This window comes from Medicago sativa, chromosome 4, assembly GCF_051527215.1.
Source record: "Medicago sativa cultivar Bolivia chromosome 4, Bolivia_mono, whole genome shotgun sequence".
Classification (NCBI taxonomy): Eukaryota; Viridiplantae; Streptophyta; class Magnoliopsida; order Fabales; family Fabaceae; genus Medicago; species Medicago sativa.
The window spans coordinates 92,417,587-92,432,474 of NC_140752.1; positions in this window are offsets into that span (position 1 = coordinate 92,417,587).

Consider the following 14,888-nt stretch of genomic DNA (forward strand, 5'->3'; position numbering starts at 1 on the left):
TGAAATAAATCAACTTAACAAAAAGAACTGATGGTATTTGACAGACTAAAGAAACAAAAGAAGCACATACATAGTTTAATAGTAGTGAGTAAGAATCATCATTTGAGTAAATTTTTATCAAGTTCAGGTGTAGATGAAAGCCTTGTGGAATAAGGTTGTATATATTATACAGCTCTTCACATGTTTTCTTTACTTGTATCACTAAGACCATCCACAATGCAGCACCCCGTTTGGGTGCTTAAACGGGTATCGACTGTACACGTCATTCGCTTTATAATTAATACATAATAAGCACTCAATCTCTCCAACCCATCACCTCAAAATAATTATTAATTGGGTCCCAACAATAACTCTACATCATTAAATTTTAACAATAATTTATATACTCTTTCATAATTATATAATTTTAAAATATTAAAGTAATTTAATTATAAATAACAAAAAAAAGAACATTTTTTTATTTTTATTAATAATTCAAGAAAAATTTAAATCTTGAAAAAACAATATAAAATAAATGATGATAAATTACATAATCTAAATAGCAACTAATCTTGTTGACTATCAAGCAAATTCATTGAGAAAAAATTCAAATTCAAATTCAACTATTATTTGCAATTATTATATAATTTATTTTTAATATTAAAATAATACAATAATTGAATATAGAAAAAAAATATAGAATTAATTGTACATGTGGGACCCATGATAATAGGAGAGAGAGGGTGCCTATAAAAACACTCATCTTTATAAGCACCATATTTATTGATGTCACAATGAGGATGCCTATTTAACATGGTCCTAAATAGGGGAAGGAGCCTCCATTGTAGATGGTCTAATTCACTTATCCGCTTGGTGACGAAGACCTAAGGAATAAGGGTGAGATGTTCCATCGTAGTTGTCGTAGACAACACTGAATGAGATAGCGCCAGGAGGAGAGTGAAGGGATGGAGTAACAGTTCTTTGAAGAGGCTCGAAGACGGTTCCGATGGTCTCATTGGTGAAGAAACGATCAGAGAGTAATGTAGTGTTGAATGAGTCAGTGATGTTTGTTGGGAAAGGTTAAAGTTTCTAGTATACCCCTTCAACACTATGAGATTTGTGTGATATAGTTGGGTGATAAGCAAATGAAACCGTAAAAGGAGGGAGATGAGATACGCAAATGTTGGAATTATGAGATACGCAAATGTTGGAATTGTAAAAGGAGGGAGATGAGAGACTACATCATTAATTGAAGTTCTACGTGGATATGTCCAAACTGATCATTATGCTTAAACACTTAAGATATCATTAATTATGACATTCAGGAGGGGGAAAAGGGAGGGATTAGGGTTTGCAAACCCAATAAGTTTTAGATTAAAAGATTAAGGCCAAATGAAGTAGTATGATGACGACCATATAGGGTGTTCTTTAAATATTTTTAAAATATCAAAATATATATGTGTGCGCGCGCGCGCACACACACAGATATATATATATATATATATATATATATATATATATATATATATATGTATATACATACATATATACATGAATAATTGTTAGATAATTAGTTTATTTTAAATAATATTTATTTTATGTCATTTTACTCTTATAGTTTTGAGGGTTGTATTTAAACTCTCATTCAACACTATTCTCAAATGATTTATCTGTTGTATCGAATTTTATTCTAAATCATTAAAATTCATACGCTTGAGACTTGGATTTTATAGATTAATCCCTGCAATCCATTTTTACCGTCTCACATATCATCCTTAGAGATGTGTTAACAAGTAACAAACAACCCACAAAATATTGAATGTGCATGAGCAACAAGAGTTGATTATCAAGCAATAAGATCAATGATTCATTATTCACAGACTAGAAAAATAGAATACCTATCAGCATGCACTCACCCCTGATACAAATCCAAATAAATATTGATCCATAGAGACATCATACTCTTATTCAAAACCTTATATTTTGTTGGGGGAGTCTAGGAGTGGCGATGGACTAAATGTCTATGACCTGTTAAGATAGAAATACCACACTCTTACCCAAAACCTTAAGACATGGAATTTATAGGTCTCCTCTCTTATATATCAAACATTTCCTCCATTTTTAGTCGATGTGAAATATAATCACTCGCACTTGATTTTCAACAAAGTTAAATAACTTGTTATCAAGTCTTCATTCATCAACACCACCAAATAAAAAGGTTTTCATTCATCAAGACATGTAGATATATAGCAGTACGTAACACATTGATAATCAACACACATGTTGCAGGGTTGTTTTTTGGAATTTTGAGGCAGGGTTATGCTTTTGGTCTTATGCTGGCCATTTGTGTATACCTCAGCCTCATCACATTTTGGGAAGGTTGGGCTGCTTGTGTTTGGTTGTTCCTCTTCTTTGTGAACGTGACTGCTCGATTGAGAAGAAAAATCGAATGGATTTTTACTGCTACTCCTCTTCTCCGTTACTAAGGTTAACCACATATTTTTAGCTGCTACTCCTCTTCTCCGTTACTAAGGTTAACCACATATTTTTCTTTCCATTCAATTCCTCTATTGTTCAAAATAGCTTGCAATAGCTTTGTAGGCTTCTTACAAAATCAAAGTAATTGTTGTTCATATGATTGGTGTGGGGTTTGGTTTGTTGATATTGCAGTTTAGGAATTTTCAAAATAAGCTACCTTTTGCAGTGTGCCTATATACAAATTGACCATTGATTCACGATTGGAGGAACCTTATCTTTTATGGTTCCCTTCAAATTTCAATCAGCTATATATATATATATATATATTTTTTTTTTTTTTTTGTTAAGAGGTAGGTTTGTCTTTTTTGAATATTTGTTACACTGAATTGGTCTTTTGTTTTATCAACATATAGATCTGTTTGTTTTATTCGAAACTCCTTTCATTTTATAGCTTAGTTTGAGAAGTCCAAAAAGAAAGTTAAGAGATATGGATTAGAGTGAGAAGATCACAATAAACACTAGTTGCTGATCAAGGTGTGTCAATCATTTTTTCTATCTTTTCCACTTTCAGTGTATTAAGTCTAGGAATTTTCAGTTGCATAAATCTTACTACACGTGTGAAGGAAGTGTAAGTATCATAATAGAAGACATGTTAGGTGCCCGACACTAACTATAATTAATTCATTTTATATAGTCATTTCTGAAGGTGAGAAAAACACAAGAAGGGGGGTTGAATTGTGTTTTAGAAAAATTCTTCGTTTCTCCTAAAAACTGAACACACTGATCAGAAGCTAAGCGAGACAGCTTCTGAAGTGATAATCAGAATCTAAATGCAGCGGAATAAAACAGAGAGAGAGAAGAAGAACGACACAAAGCAATTATACTGGTTCCTTCCACAATCCGGAAGTAGTCCAGTCCCCCTTGCACTTCCAAGGAGATTTCACTATGAGTAATATCTGATTACAAATGCTCAAGCACACAAGCAAGAGACTTCCAATGCTCAAGCACACAAGCAAGAGACTTCCTTTGCTCAAGAACACAATCAAGAGACTTCCTGCTCAAGCACAACTGCAAGAGACTTCCTAACTAAACAAAATTACACAGAAAATTGTTTAAGGTTGAACACTTGATATACAATCAGAGGTGCTCACAATACAAATCAGATACAGACTCAATGGACTTAAGAATTTCTAAGATATGACTTTGAGACACAGAAATTCTAAGTGAATGCAGAACAATTTCAGCAGAGGTTTGGTACTTGTGAAAATCTTGTGAGTCTTTCGTTCAGCGTTCTTGCATTACCAAAACTTTAATTCTTCACTCCTTTATATAGAGGTGTGAAAGAGACGTTGTGAAATTGCCAGCACACCAAAGAGTCGTTGTTGAAGCTTGATCTTTCACCAATGATCTTTTGCCTGATTTGGTTGTTGTCCTATGAAGAACAAATTTGAAATCCATTCCTTATCCAAAGGAACATCTATGCAGGCGAAGCTGTATTCTGGAGCTGTTTTCTTGTCTTGTAGCGTGGACACAAAACAGAGTAGTGGAGAACGTGATTGTACAATTCGTACAAAGTACAATGTCAACGCTTTCGTCCAAATTGCAAGCACAAGCCTTCAAACACCTTTGAAATGACCGTTGCAAAACTCCACTAATCCTTCGTTTGTGTTTTCGAATCCAATAGACAGCTTTTGCATTGATAATTCTTCAAATCTTGAATCTTTTGTAAATCCAGTTGAGATTCAGCTTCTGGTGAAATAGCTTCTGATGAGACAGCTTCTGATGATGCAGCTTCTGATGATATGATTTCTGCAGCTTCTGGTGACGCAGCTTCTGATGATGTGGCTTCTGGACCTCTTGTCTTCAGAAGCACTATTCTTCAGGAGCGCTATTTCTTCAGGAGCAGCTTGACTTCAGGAGCGCTTTGCCTTCAGAATCATCTAAGCTTCATTTCCTTTGCTCTTTATTTGCTCATTCAGAACCAATGATGATGTAACTTTATAATTATGGTCCTGTACACTTGAACAAATATTAGCTAGTCCAATTTACAATTTTTAATACCTTGTTATCATCAAAACTTTTTAAGGTTCATTGTTAAACACATTTTGTTCCAACAATCTCCCCCTTTTTGATGATGACAAACAAAAGTATTTAAAATTGATCAATTGTTGTTAATCTAATTAACAAGTTGACTTTGGGGTTCTGAGGTTTGTAAGCTCAGAATCTGAGGTTTGTAAGCTCAAACTCCCCCTGAGTCTGATAGTCTTTAAGGTGAGGTTTGTAAGCTCCCCCTAAGTTCTATCCAGGTTAATTAAATTCATTTTTCGCACAATAAAAAATATCAGAGCTTAAAAACAAAATTGAATCATTGAAAGAATTAACTTATAGATAAGAAGAATGGTTCAATTAATTTTACTTGAATTTTGATACTTCTTCGTTCGTTCATAGCTTATACCAATAAGGTAAAAAAAATGATAGAAGTTTTTCAAAAATTTCAAATGCCATTAATGGGGCTCAGAGCCTTTAAATACTTGTCACATATACTCCCCCTTTTGTCATTATCAAAAAAAAAGGTAAAAAATAAGCATAAAAGACAAAAAGATTTGAGAAAAACTCAAACAAAAGAGAGTATACAAGAATTTAATCAGATAAAAAAAATATATGAACATGAATATCAAAAAAAAAATCAGAAGCAGCTAAACAGTCAGAAGCAGTAAGCATTCAGAAGCATAGAAAAGTAGAACAAGATGGTTTCAGAAACAAGGACTAAGAATATAAAACAAACAACAAACAAAAGATAACACTAAGGTGTGCAACTAAGGGTTGGTTTGTTGTTGTTTCTTCATCTCCTCCATTTCTTCAATTTTCTTCTGCAACATTTCTTCAAGCTGTTGTTGCCTCTGGAGAAGAGCTTGTTCCCTTTCTCTGGCTTCTTGCTGCTGTTGTGCCATCTGTTTCTTCAGAAGCTTACACAACCTGGCTTCTCTGGTCAAGTAGTCCGTTTCTGAGAAGAAAGGCTGGTTTGCCAGGAGCAGTGTAGAACTTCTTACTCTGAGACTCTGATTCAGATGCTCCATTAACTTCCTGACAGAAGCTTCCTTGCTTCTGATGCACTTAGCCCTTAAGCTTTCAATTAGCTCAGTTGCCCGGTTCTGAAGTGATGCCCAGGAGTCTTCATATGCACTTGTGAGATCAATTGTCCTTCGTTGATCCACAAGATTATGCAATTGACTAAGGATTGTCAGAAGCTCAGAAGTAATATATCCAGATTCCAGGATGTTTGAGGGTGATTGTTCAAGGATTTCAAGATCAGAATCACTGATTTCCAAATCTTGAACAGGGTTAGGAACTGGAATGGTAAAGTGTGTTTGTGTGTTTGAAGATGAAGGCTGGTCAGAGGCAATGTGAGTGGTAGTGGTTGAGGCTTGAACATTGACTAGAGAGATGTCAACATCCATGGGAGTTGGTTCTGGGGAGTGTTCAGGTAAAGGTTGAAATTCAGTTTCAGTTGGTGGTTGTTGTGGTGAAGTTGATGTATGAGTGTTGAGTTGGGGGTCAATGGTAGCTGTTGGTGATTGTGGAGGTGTTGTGGGTTTATGTGGTTCCGATGTTTGTTGATGGGGGTTTTCTGAAACAACATTTTCAGAAGCAGCTGCTTCTGGAGTTGCTTCAGAGGCCTTTTCTGAAGTAGACTCAACATTTTCTGGAGGAATCATGTTGAGAGGTTGAATGTTAAGAGGTTGAGGGTTAAGGCGAAAGATAGTCTCAATGACTTTTTCTCTCTGCACAGCCATTTCAGCCAACTTCTCATTAATTATGTGACCAACTGGTTCATAAGTAGTTGACTGAGAGGACTTTTTGTTGGTTTTGGTTGGTGTTGACTTGCTTTTTACTGGTTTTTGAAAGAGTTGGGCTAAGGGTATATCATCATCAGAATCATCAGAATCTGATAATGGTGTGGATGCGGAATCTGATGATATATTAATTACCTTCTCTGGTTCAGGATCAGAATCCTCTTTAACAGACTCACTGGTCATCAGCAACAGTTGCTTGGCTTCTGAAACTACAAACTCTTGTAGCTCAGCAGCAATCTCCATAGCTTTTCCAATAGCTTCTGACACACTAGTAGCAGCTTCAGTCTTCTTAGACACATGAGGGAAGTTTTTTGGTTCTCCTTACTGCTTGCTTCCTTTTCTTCTTTGGTATTGCAGGTTGATCAAGAGTAATGCCAACATCCATGATCATCCTGGAATCCATGTTTTCAATAGCTTCTTCGATTGAAGGTACTGATGAACCACCAATCTTGAGCTTGTCAACAGCAACTTTCGCCTTTTTAGCAGATTGTTCAACCTCTAGATATTGCTCTGCAGTCATCTTTCTTTTTGACTTTCTGCCTCTGGCTCGTGGCAGAGCACCACCATACATTTCCTCTGGAATATCTTCCAATCTGATTCTCTGATTGGTTGCCTCAAAATGTTCCTTGATATAGTACATCTGCACTTCAATGGGATCCTTCTTGCAGATGGGTGGAAAGTCCTTCATAAGATCAGACTTAACAAGTGATTCACTCAAATCTGTATGAAGCTTGGTGACAGCAGGGATCAACTTCATATTCTTGAGGGTTTGTGCATTAATGAACTTTCCAGTTTTAGTATCAAGCAGCTCATCTGTGAAGGCTTCAGCACTGCTCAGCTTGTCCAAGAGTCCTCCTTGATAGAATATTTCTGACAAGAGTCTTCCATAAGGTACCCAGGTTCTATTCTGCAGCTGACTCTGTTTCAGACACTCTATCAAGTATTTGAACATATATTTTGGCACGTTCACTTTCTCCTTCTTAATGAAGTGCTGAAGAAAGACCTTCTGTGCCAAATTGGGTTTCTCACTTCCACCACATGGGAGTAAGTCCTCATTCTGAATCTTCAGAAGCAGCTTCTTATCCATGCTTAGATCAGCATACTTTCCTGCTTGCGTTGAGTTGTACAGTGCCAAGTTTACTTTTTCCTTCCAGAGGCGTTCTTCAGCTGTATTTGAGAGATCAATTCCAGAGTATTTTCCAGAGGCCTCTATACAGAGTACAGCTTCTATCTGCCATTCCGCAATTCTTACTGGAATACCACAAATACTTGACCTGATTTCAATGCCTGTAAATGGCTCAAGTCCCATTTCTTCTCTGGTCTTCCCTTCCAGTTCGGGATAAATCAACACCATTTGACTTTCTTCAGTTATAGACGCAGCTTTGTCATAAACCTTGGCCCTCACCCAGAAGTGTCTTACCAATGCTTCGTATGTTGGTCCATTCAACATCTTGAAGTAATGCATAAGTTCCTGCTCTTCATAGTAGCTTCTGATCCAACACTCATGGAAGGCGAGTGATTCAAAATCCACCGGATTTTCTATTTGAACTTGTAGTTCCCATTCTTCCAATTTCATGCTTCTTCCTTTGTAGTCAAATTCAGGGACCATCCATGAAGTAGATTCTGAAACTTTTCGTTGCGAGCTTGATGATGCCATTTGATGATTGACGAAGATTTGAAGAAGATGAAGATTTTAGGGTTCTAAGGTTGAGAAGAATGCGCTTACTTCGCAAGAGGTTTGAGAGCAAATGTGTTTGTTGTGAGTGAGTAGTGTGTGAATTGACAAAGTGTTAAAAGTAAAACGATTGCAATTCAAAAGAGACAAACAAACATAACATTAATGACAAAAATTGGGGGCGCGTGAAAAGTACTTTCAAAACTATTAAATCATCATTGCCCTTTTAGTTATACACCAACACATACAGGCCACGTAAGAAGTTCACAGAGTAACTACCAAGTTAGTGGGCCAGAAGTTACTTTTTTTAAAAGGTAACTTCCAACGTTTCCACTAATTCAACTATTCAGAAGCAACAAATCCAGCTTCTGGACTTCAGATGCTGACGTCATCATCAGAAGCGAGTTTTCCTCAGAACCTCAATAAAGAGCTTCTGATGGACTACCGCTTCTGAACTAACTTCAGAACCTAAAATCCTATTCAGGAGCAAGCAAGCATTTAATCAGATACAAAGTGCATGTTCAAATTTTTCTTTATAAAATCAAATCTTTCAACAGTTAAAGGCTTAGTAAATATATCAGCCCATTGATTTTCAGTATCAATGAATTGTATATCTAAAATTCCTTTTTGAACATAATCTCTGATAAAATGGTGTTTGATTTCAATGTGCTTCGCTCTTGAATGCAAAATTGGATTTTTAGACAAACAAATAGCAGCAGTATTATCACAATAAATGGGAATACTGTTAGCAGTTATCTGATAATCTTCCAACTGATGTTTCATCCAAAGTAGTTGTGTACAACAACTTGCAGCTGAAATGTATTCTGCTTCTGCTGTAGACATAGCAATAGTTGTTTGTCTTTTGCTAGCCCAGGATATAAGATTATCACCCAGAAATTGACAATTGCCACTGGTTGACTTTCTTTCAATCCTATCACCAGCATAATCAGCATCACAGAATCCAATTAGCTTATAATCTAAGGATTTCCTATAAAGGAGTCCAAGATTAGTTGTTCCTTTCAAATACCTGAAGATTCTCTTGACAGCAGTCATATGAGATTCTCTAGGATCTGATTGGAATCTTGCACACAAGCATACACTGAATAAAATATCTGGCCTAGATGCAGTAAGGTATAACAAAGAACCAATCATACCTCTATACAGCTTCTGATCTACTTTAGCTCCTTCATCTTCTTTGCTTAAGGTGCATGTAGGGTGCATTGGAGTGTTCATCACTTTACAATCTTCAAGTTTGAACTTCTTCAGAAGCTCCTTTGTGTACTTTGATTGATGAACATAGACTCCATCTTTGCATTGATTGATTTGAATGCCCAGGAAGAACTTCAGCTCTCCCATCATGCTCATTTCAAATTCATCCTGCATTAACTCAGAAAATTCCTTGCAAAGAGATGCATTAGTAGAACCAAATATTATATCATCAACATATATTTGCACAACAAGAATATCTTTCTCAAGGGTCCTTCTGAAGAGTGTAGTATCAACCTGTCCTCTTTTAAAATCATTTTTGATTAAGAAATTACTTAGTCTATCATACCAAGCTCTGGGAGCTTGTTTCAAGCCATATAGTGATTTCTTCAGTTTAAAAACAAGGTCAGGATATTTAATATCCTCAAATCCAGGAGGTTGCTTGACATACACTTCTTCTTCTATGACACCATTTAGAAATGCACTCTTGACATCCATTTGATATAATATTATGCCATGATTAACTGCATAGGAAAGAAGTAACCTAATTGCTTCCAATCTTGCAACTGGAGCAAACGTTTCAGTGTAATCAATGCCTTCTTGTTGACTATACCCTTGTGCAACAAGCCTGGCTTTGTTTCTTGTTACTTCACCTTGCTCATTCAGCTTGTTTCTGAATACCCATTTTGTTCCAATAATGTTCTTGTGCTGAGGTTTGGGTACCAGATCCCACACATCATTTCTTTGAAATTGATTCAACTCTTCTTGCATAGCTAGGATCCATCCATCATCTGAAAGTGCTTCATCAACTGTTGTAGGTTCAATCATTGAGATTAGTCCAATCATTGACTCCTCTTGTCTGAAATGTGATCTTGTTCTTCTTGGACTATCCTTGTTTCCAATGATTAGCTCCTCAGGATGTGAAGACTTGTGTTTGAATGTGTTTCTGGGAGGATCTGCTTGATGTGAGCCATCTTGTGCTTCATCAGAAGCAGCTTCATCTTGTGCTTCTGATGTGGGTTCAGCTTCTGGACTATCTTCAGATTCAGCTATCTGATCAGGTTCTGGAGTAGCTTCAGGAACCTGTATCTCTGCAAAACTTTCACCTTGCTTTGAAGTTTTATCTTCAAGCTCCTTGTCATCAAATTTAACGTGCATAGATTCTTCAACACAAAGTGTTTCTGAATTATACACTCTGTATGCCTTTGACCTTTCAGAGTAACCTAAAAAGATTCCTCTTTGGGCCTTGGCATCAAATTTCTTTAGGTAGAGCTTGTTGTTCAGAATGTAACATGTACATCCAAATTGATGAAAGTAAGAGATATTGGGTTTTCTTCCTTTAAAGAGTTCATATGCTGTTTTCTCCAAAATAGGTCTAATATAGATCCTGTTTTGAACATAGCATGCTGTATTCACTGCTTCTGCCCAAAAATGTTTTGGTAAATTGTTTTCATGAATCATGGTTCTGGCCATTTCTTGTAAAGTTCTATTCTTTCTCTCTACAACCCCATTTTGTTGTGGTGTTCTAGGAGAAGAGAATTCATGGAAAATTCCATGTTTTTCACAAAAAGCTTCAAATGGCTCATTTTCAAATTCTCCACCATGATCACTTCTGACTTTCAAAATTTTTGATTCTTTTTCAGATTGAATTTGAGTGCAGAAGCTACTGAATACATCACACGCAACATCTTTACTCTTTATGAATTTCACCCAAGTCCATCTGTTGTAATCATCAACAATGACTAATCCATATCTACTTCCATATAAGGATGCAGTACTCACTGGTCCAAATAAATCAATATGGAGTAATTCTAAAGGTCTTGAGGTTGAAACAATGTCTTTGGTTTTAAAAGATGATTTCACAATTTTCCCTCTCTGACATGCACCACAGAGTGCATCTGAATGATAGTCAATGTCTGGTAGCCCTTTCACAAGTTGTAACTTACTAAGCTTAGAGATTAACCTCCAGTTAGCATGTCCCAACCTTCTGTGCCACATCCATTTCTTATCATTCACTGATAGTAGGCAAACCACCTTCTGATCAGCCAGTTCAGAAAAATTGATTTTATAGACATTGTCAACTCTCTTTCCCTTGAACACAATGGATTTGTCTTTCTTGTTGATTACTGTACAGTTGGGTTTTTCAAAAAGCACATCATAACCATTATCACAAAATTGACTAATGCTCAAAAGGTTATGTTCAAGACCATCTACCAACCATACATTATTAATTGAGGTAGAGGAATTACCAATAGTTCCTGTACCTATGATCTTGCCTGACTGGTTGCCCCCAAATTTCACATTTCCTCCCTCTTTCATTGTTAGGCTGAGGAACATGGACTTGTCTCCTGTCATGTGTCTTGAGCAACCGCTGTCTAGGTACCATGATCTTTGCTTTGGCACTGCTCTTAGACATACCTGCATCATTGACATTTTTATATTTAGGTACCCATTGTTCTATGGGTCATGGAAGGTTAGTACTTAAGGCTTTACTCTTCACTTCTTGTACCTTGTGCTGTGAGTTGGGTTGCTTCTGATTAACCATCACCTTAGGTTTTGGTACTTCAGAAGCAGCAACTGTCTTCTTCTGAAACTTAGACTTCAGAACCCCAGATTTTGGTTTCACCAGACTCTGAGGAATAGGTTCTGATCTTTTCAGGATCCTGACCTTTGAGGTCTTGGAATCAGATTTGATCATAGCCTTTGACTTAGAGTTCTTTGGCTTTGAAGTAACCTTAGCCTTAGAACTAGAAGCTTCAGGTTCTGATTGAACAACAGTTTCCAACTCAGCCCCTTCTGGTACAAAGAATGTTTTCAGACCTTCCTTGATGCATTCACAACAAGATTTTAGATTGGTTTTCTCAAGTTTCACTTCTGGAAAACCAATTCCTCTGCCATTGTTCTTGTAAATGCTATAAATCATAGAAGCCACTCTGCTTCTGTCAATGCCAGATATAATAAAATCTTCAAGAGCAATTTCATGGTTACTTAAAGGTTTTTCATTACACTTTTCTTGTAGCTTCTGACATAAGAACCTGAGCTGATCTTCATATGTTTTACACATGAAGTCAAAGCCCCTAAGTCCTTGTTCAGAAGCTTTCAGATCCAATAGAGTTGATTTTTGCTGTTGTACCAAATCAGCATATTTTTCTTTTAAATCCTTCAACTCATTGGTTCTTACTTCAAAATGTGTAAGAAGTTCTTTAAGTGACTCAACAAGTTCATTTCTGGGAATTTTGGAATATACCTCGTTTTCATCTTCTGAGTCTGAATCTGATCCAGCTTCTGAAGTTGCTGTTGCTACCAACCCAACAGCTACCTTTGCATCTTCATCAGCTTCCTCTTTATCAGATCCAGATTCACTACCCAAATCATCCCAGGTTGCCATTAAACTCTGCTTGATCTGCTTCTTGAGTTTGCTTGGTTTGAATGTAGACCTCTTTGACTTGTCCTTTGACTTTTCTTTTTGAAGATCAGGGCATTCAGCAATGAAGTGTCCAGGCTTCTTACAGTTGAAGCAACCCTTCTGATCTTCTTTCTTTGAGCTTCTGGAGTTACCCCTTCTGGAGAGAAACTTTCTGTTCTTCTTGGCCAGATATTGAAGTCTGTTTGAGAGCATGGCCATTTCAGCAGCATCTGGTTCAGAATCTGAACTTGACTGTTCTTCCTCTTCAGATTCAACTACTTTGAGAGCTTTTGATGACTTGCCTTTGGATGGAAGAGCTATTGATTTACTCTTCTTAGTAGACTCATGTTCATTAAGACTTAACTCATGAACTTTGAGAGAACTAACAAGATCTTCGACACTTAAAGTGTTTAAATCTTTAGCTTCCTCAATGGCAGTCACCTTTGGTCTCCATCTGGCAGGTAAGCTTCTGAGTATCTTGCTTACATGATCAGAAGCAACATAGCTCTTCTTTAGAATCTGTAGCCCAGAAACTAAGGTTTGAAACCTCGAGTACATCTCCTCAATGGTTTCATCATCCTTCATCTTGAATAGCTCATACTGATGTACAAGCAGGAGAGCCTTTGCTTCTTTGACCTTCTTGCTCCCTTCATAATTTGAACAGAGAGAAGCAAACATAGCTTTAGCAGTGGATTTGTCACTCATCTTCATGTATTCTGCTTTGGGTATGGCAGTGACAAGAGCTCCTCTGATAATATGATGCTTCTTGTAGAGTTTCCTCAGTTCTGGAGTATGTTTCTTTCTATCCACAGCAGCTCCTTCTTCATCAAGGACTAAATCACCAACACCATCTTCCAGAATATCCCATAATTCTTCATCCAGGCTCATGATGTAACTGTAAAAGTTGGTCTTCCACCAAGAGAACTCTTCAGCATCTCCATTGAACTTTGGAACTTTTCCAACACTGGTTTTCTTACTATCACTATAATCATGTGAGACATGTTTATAGCTAGTATCACTAGAACCAGTAGGAGGAGGAGTAGACATGTTTTTCTCAGATCTTTGACTGTTGCACGGTTAAGTGTTACACAACAGACCAAGGCTCTAGATACCAATTGAAGGTGAGAAAAACACAAGAAGGGGGGTTGAATTGTGTTTTAGAAAAATTCTTCGTTTCTCCTAAAAACTGAACACACTGATCAGAAGCTAAGCGAGACAGCTTCTGAAGTGATAATCAGAATCTAAATGCAGCGGAATAAAACAGAGAGAGAGAAGAAGAACGACACAAAGCAATTATACTGGTTCCTTCCACAATCCGGAAGTAGTCCAGTCCCCCTTGCACTTCCAAGGAGATTTCACTATGAGTAATATCTGATTACAAATGCTCAAGCACACAAGCAAGAGACTTCCAATGCTCAAGCACACAAGCAAGAGACTTCCTTTGCTCAAGAACACAATCAAGAGACTTCCTGCTCAAGCACAACTGCAAGAGACTTCCTAACTAAACAAAATTACACAGAAAATTGTTTAAGGTTGAACACTTGATATACAATCAGAGGTGCTCACAATACAAATCAGATACAGACTCAATGGACTTAAGAATTTCTAAGATATGACTTTGAGACACAGAAATTCTAAGTGAATGCAGAACAATTTCAGCAGAGGTTTGGTACTTGTGAAAATCTTGTGAGTCTTTCGTTCAGCGTTCTTGCATTACCAAAACTCTAATTCTTCACTCCTTTATATAGAGGTGTGAAAGAGACGTTGTGAAATTGCCAGCACACCAAAGAGTCGTTGTTGAAGCTTGATCTTTCACCAATGATCTTTTGCCTGATTTGGTTGTTGTCCTATGAAGAACAAATTTGAAATCCATTCCTTATCCAAAGGAACATCTATGCAGGCGAAGCTGTATTCTGGAGCTGTTTTCTTGTCTTGTAGCGTGGACACAAAACAGAGTAGTGGAGAACGTGATTGTACAATTCGTACAAAGTACAATGTCAACGCTTTCGTCCAAATTGCAAGCACAAGCCTTCAAACACCTTTGAAATGACCGTTGCAAAACTCCACTAATCCTTCGTTTGTGTTTTCGAATCCAATAGACAGCTTTTGCATTGATAATTCTTCAAATCTTGAATCTTTTGTAAATCCAGTTGAGATTCAGCTTCTGGTGAAATAGCTTCTGATGAGGCAGCTTCTGATGATGCAGCTTCTGATGATATGATTTCTGCAGCTTCTGGTGACGCAGCTTCTGATGATGTGGCTTCTGGACCTCTTGTCTTCAGAAGCACTA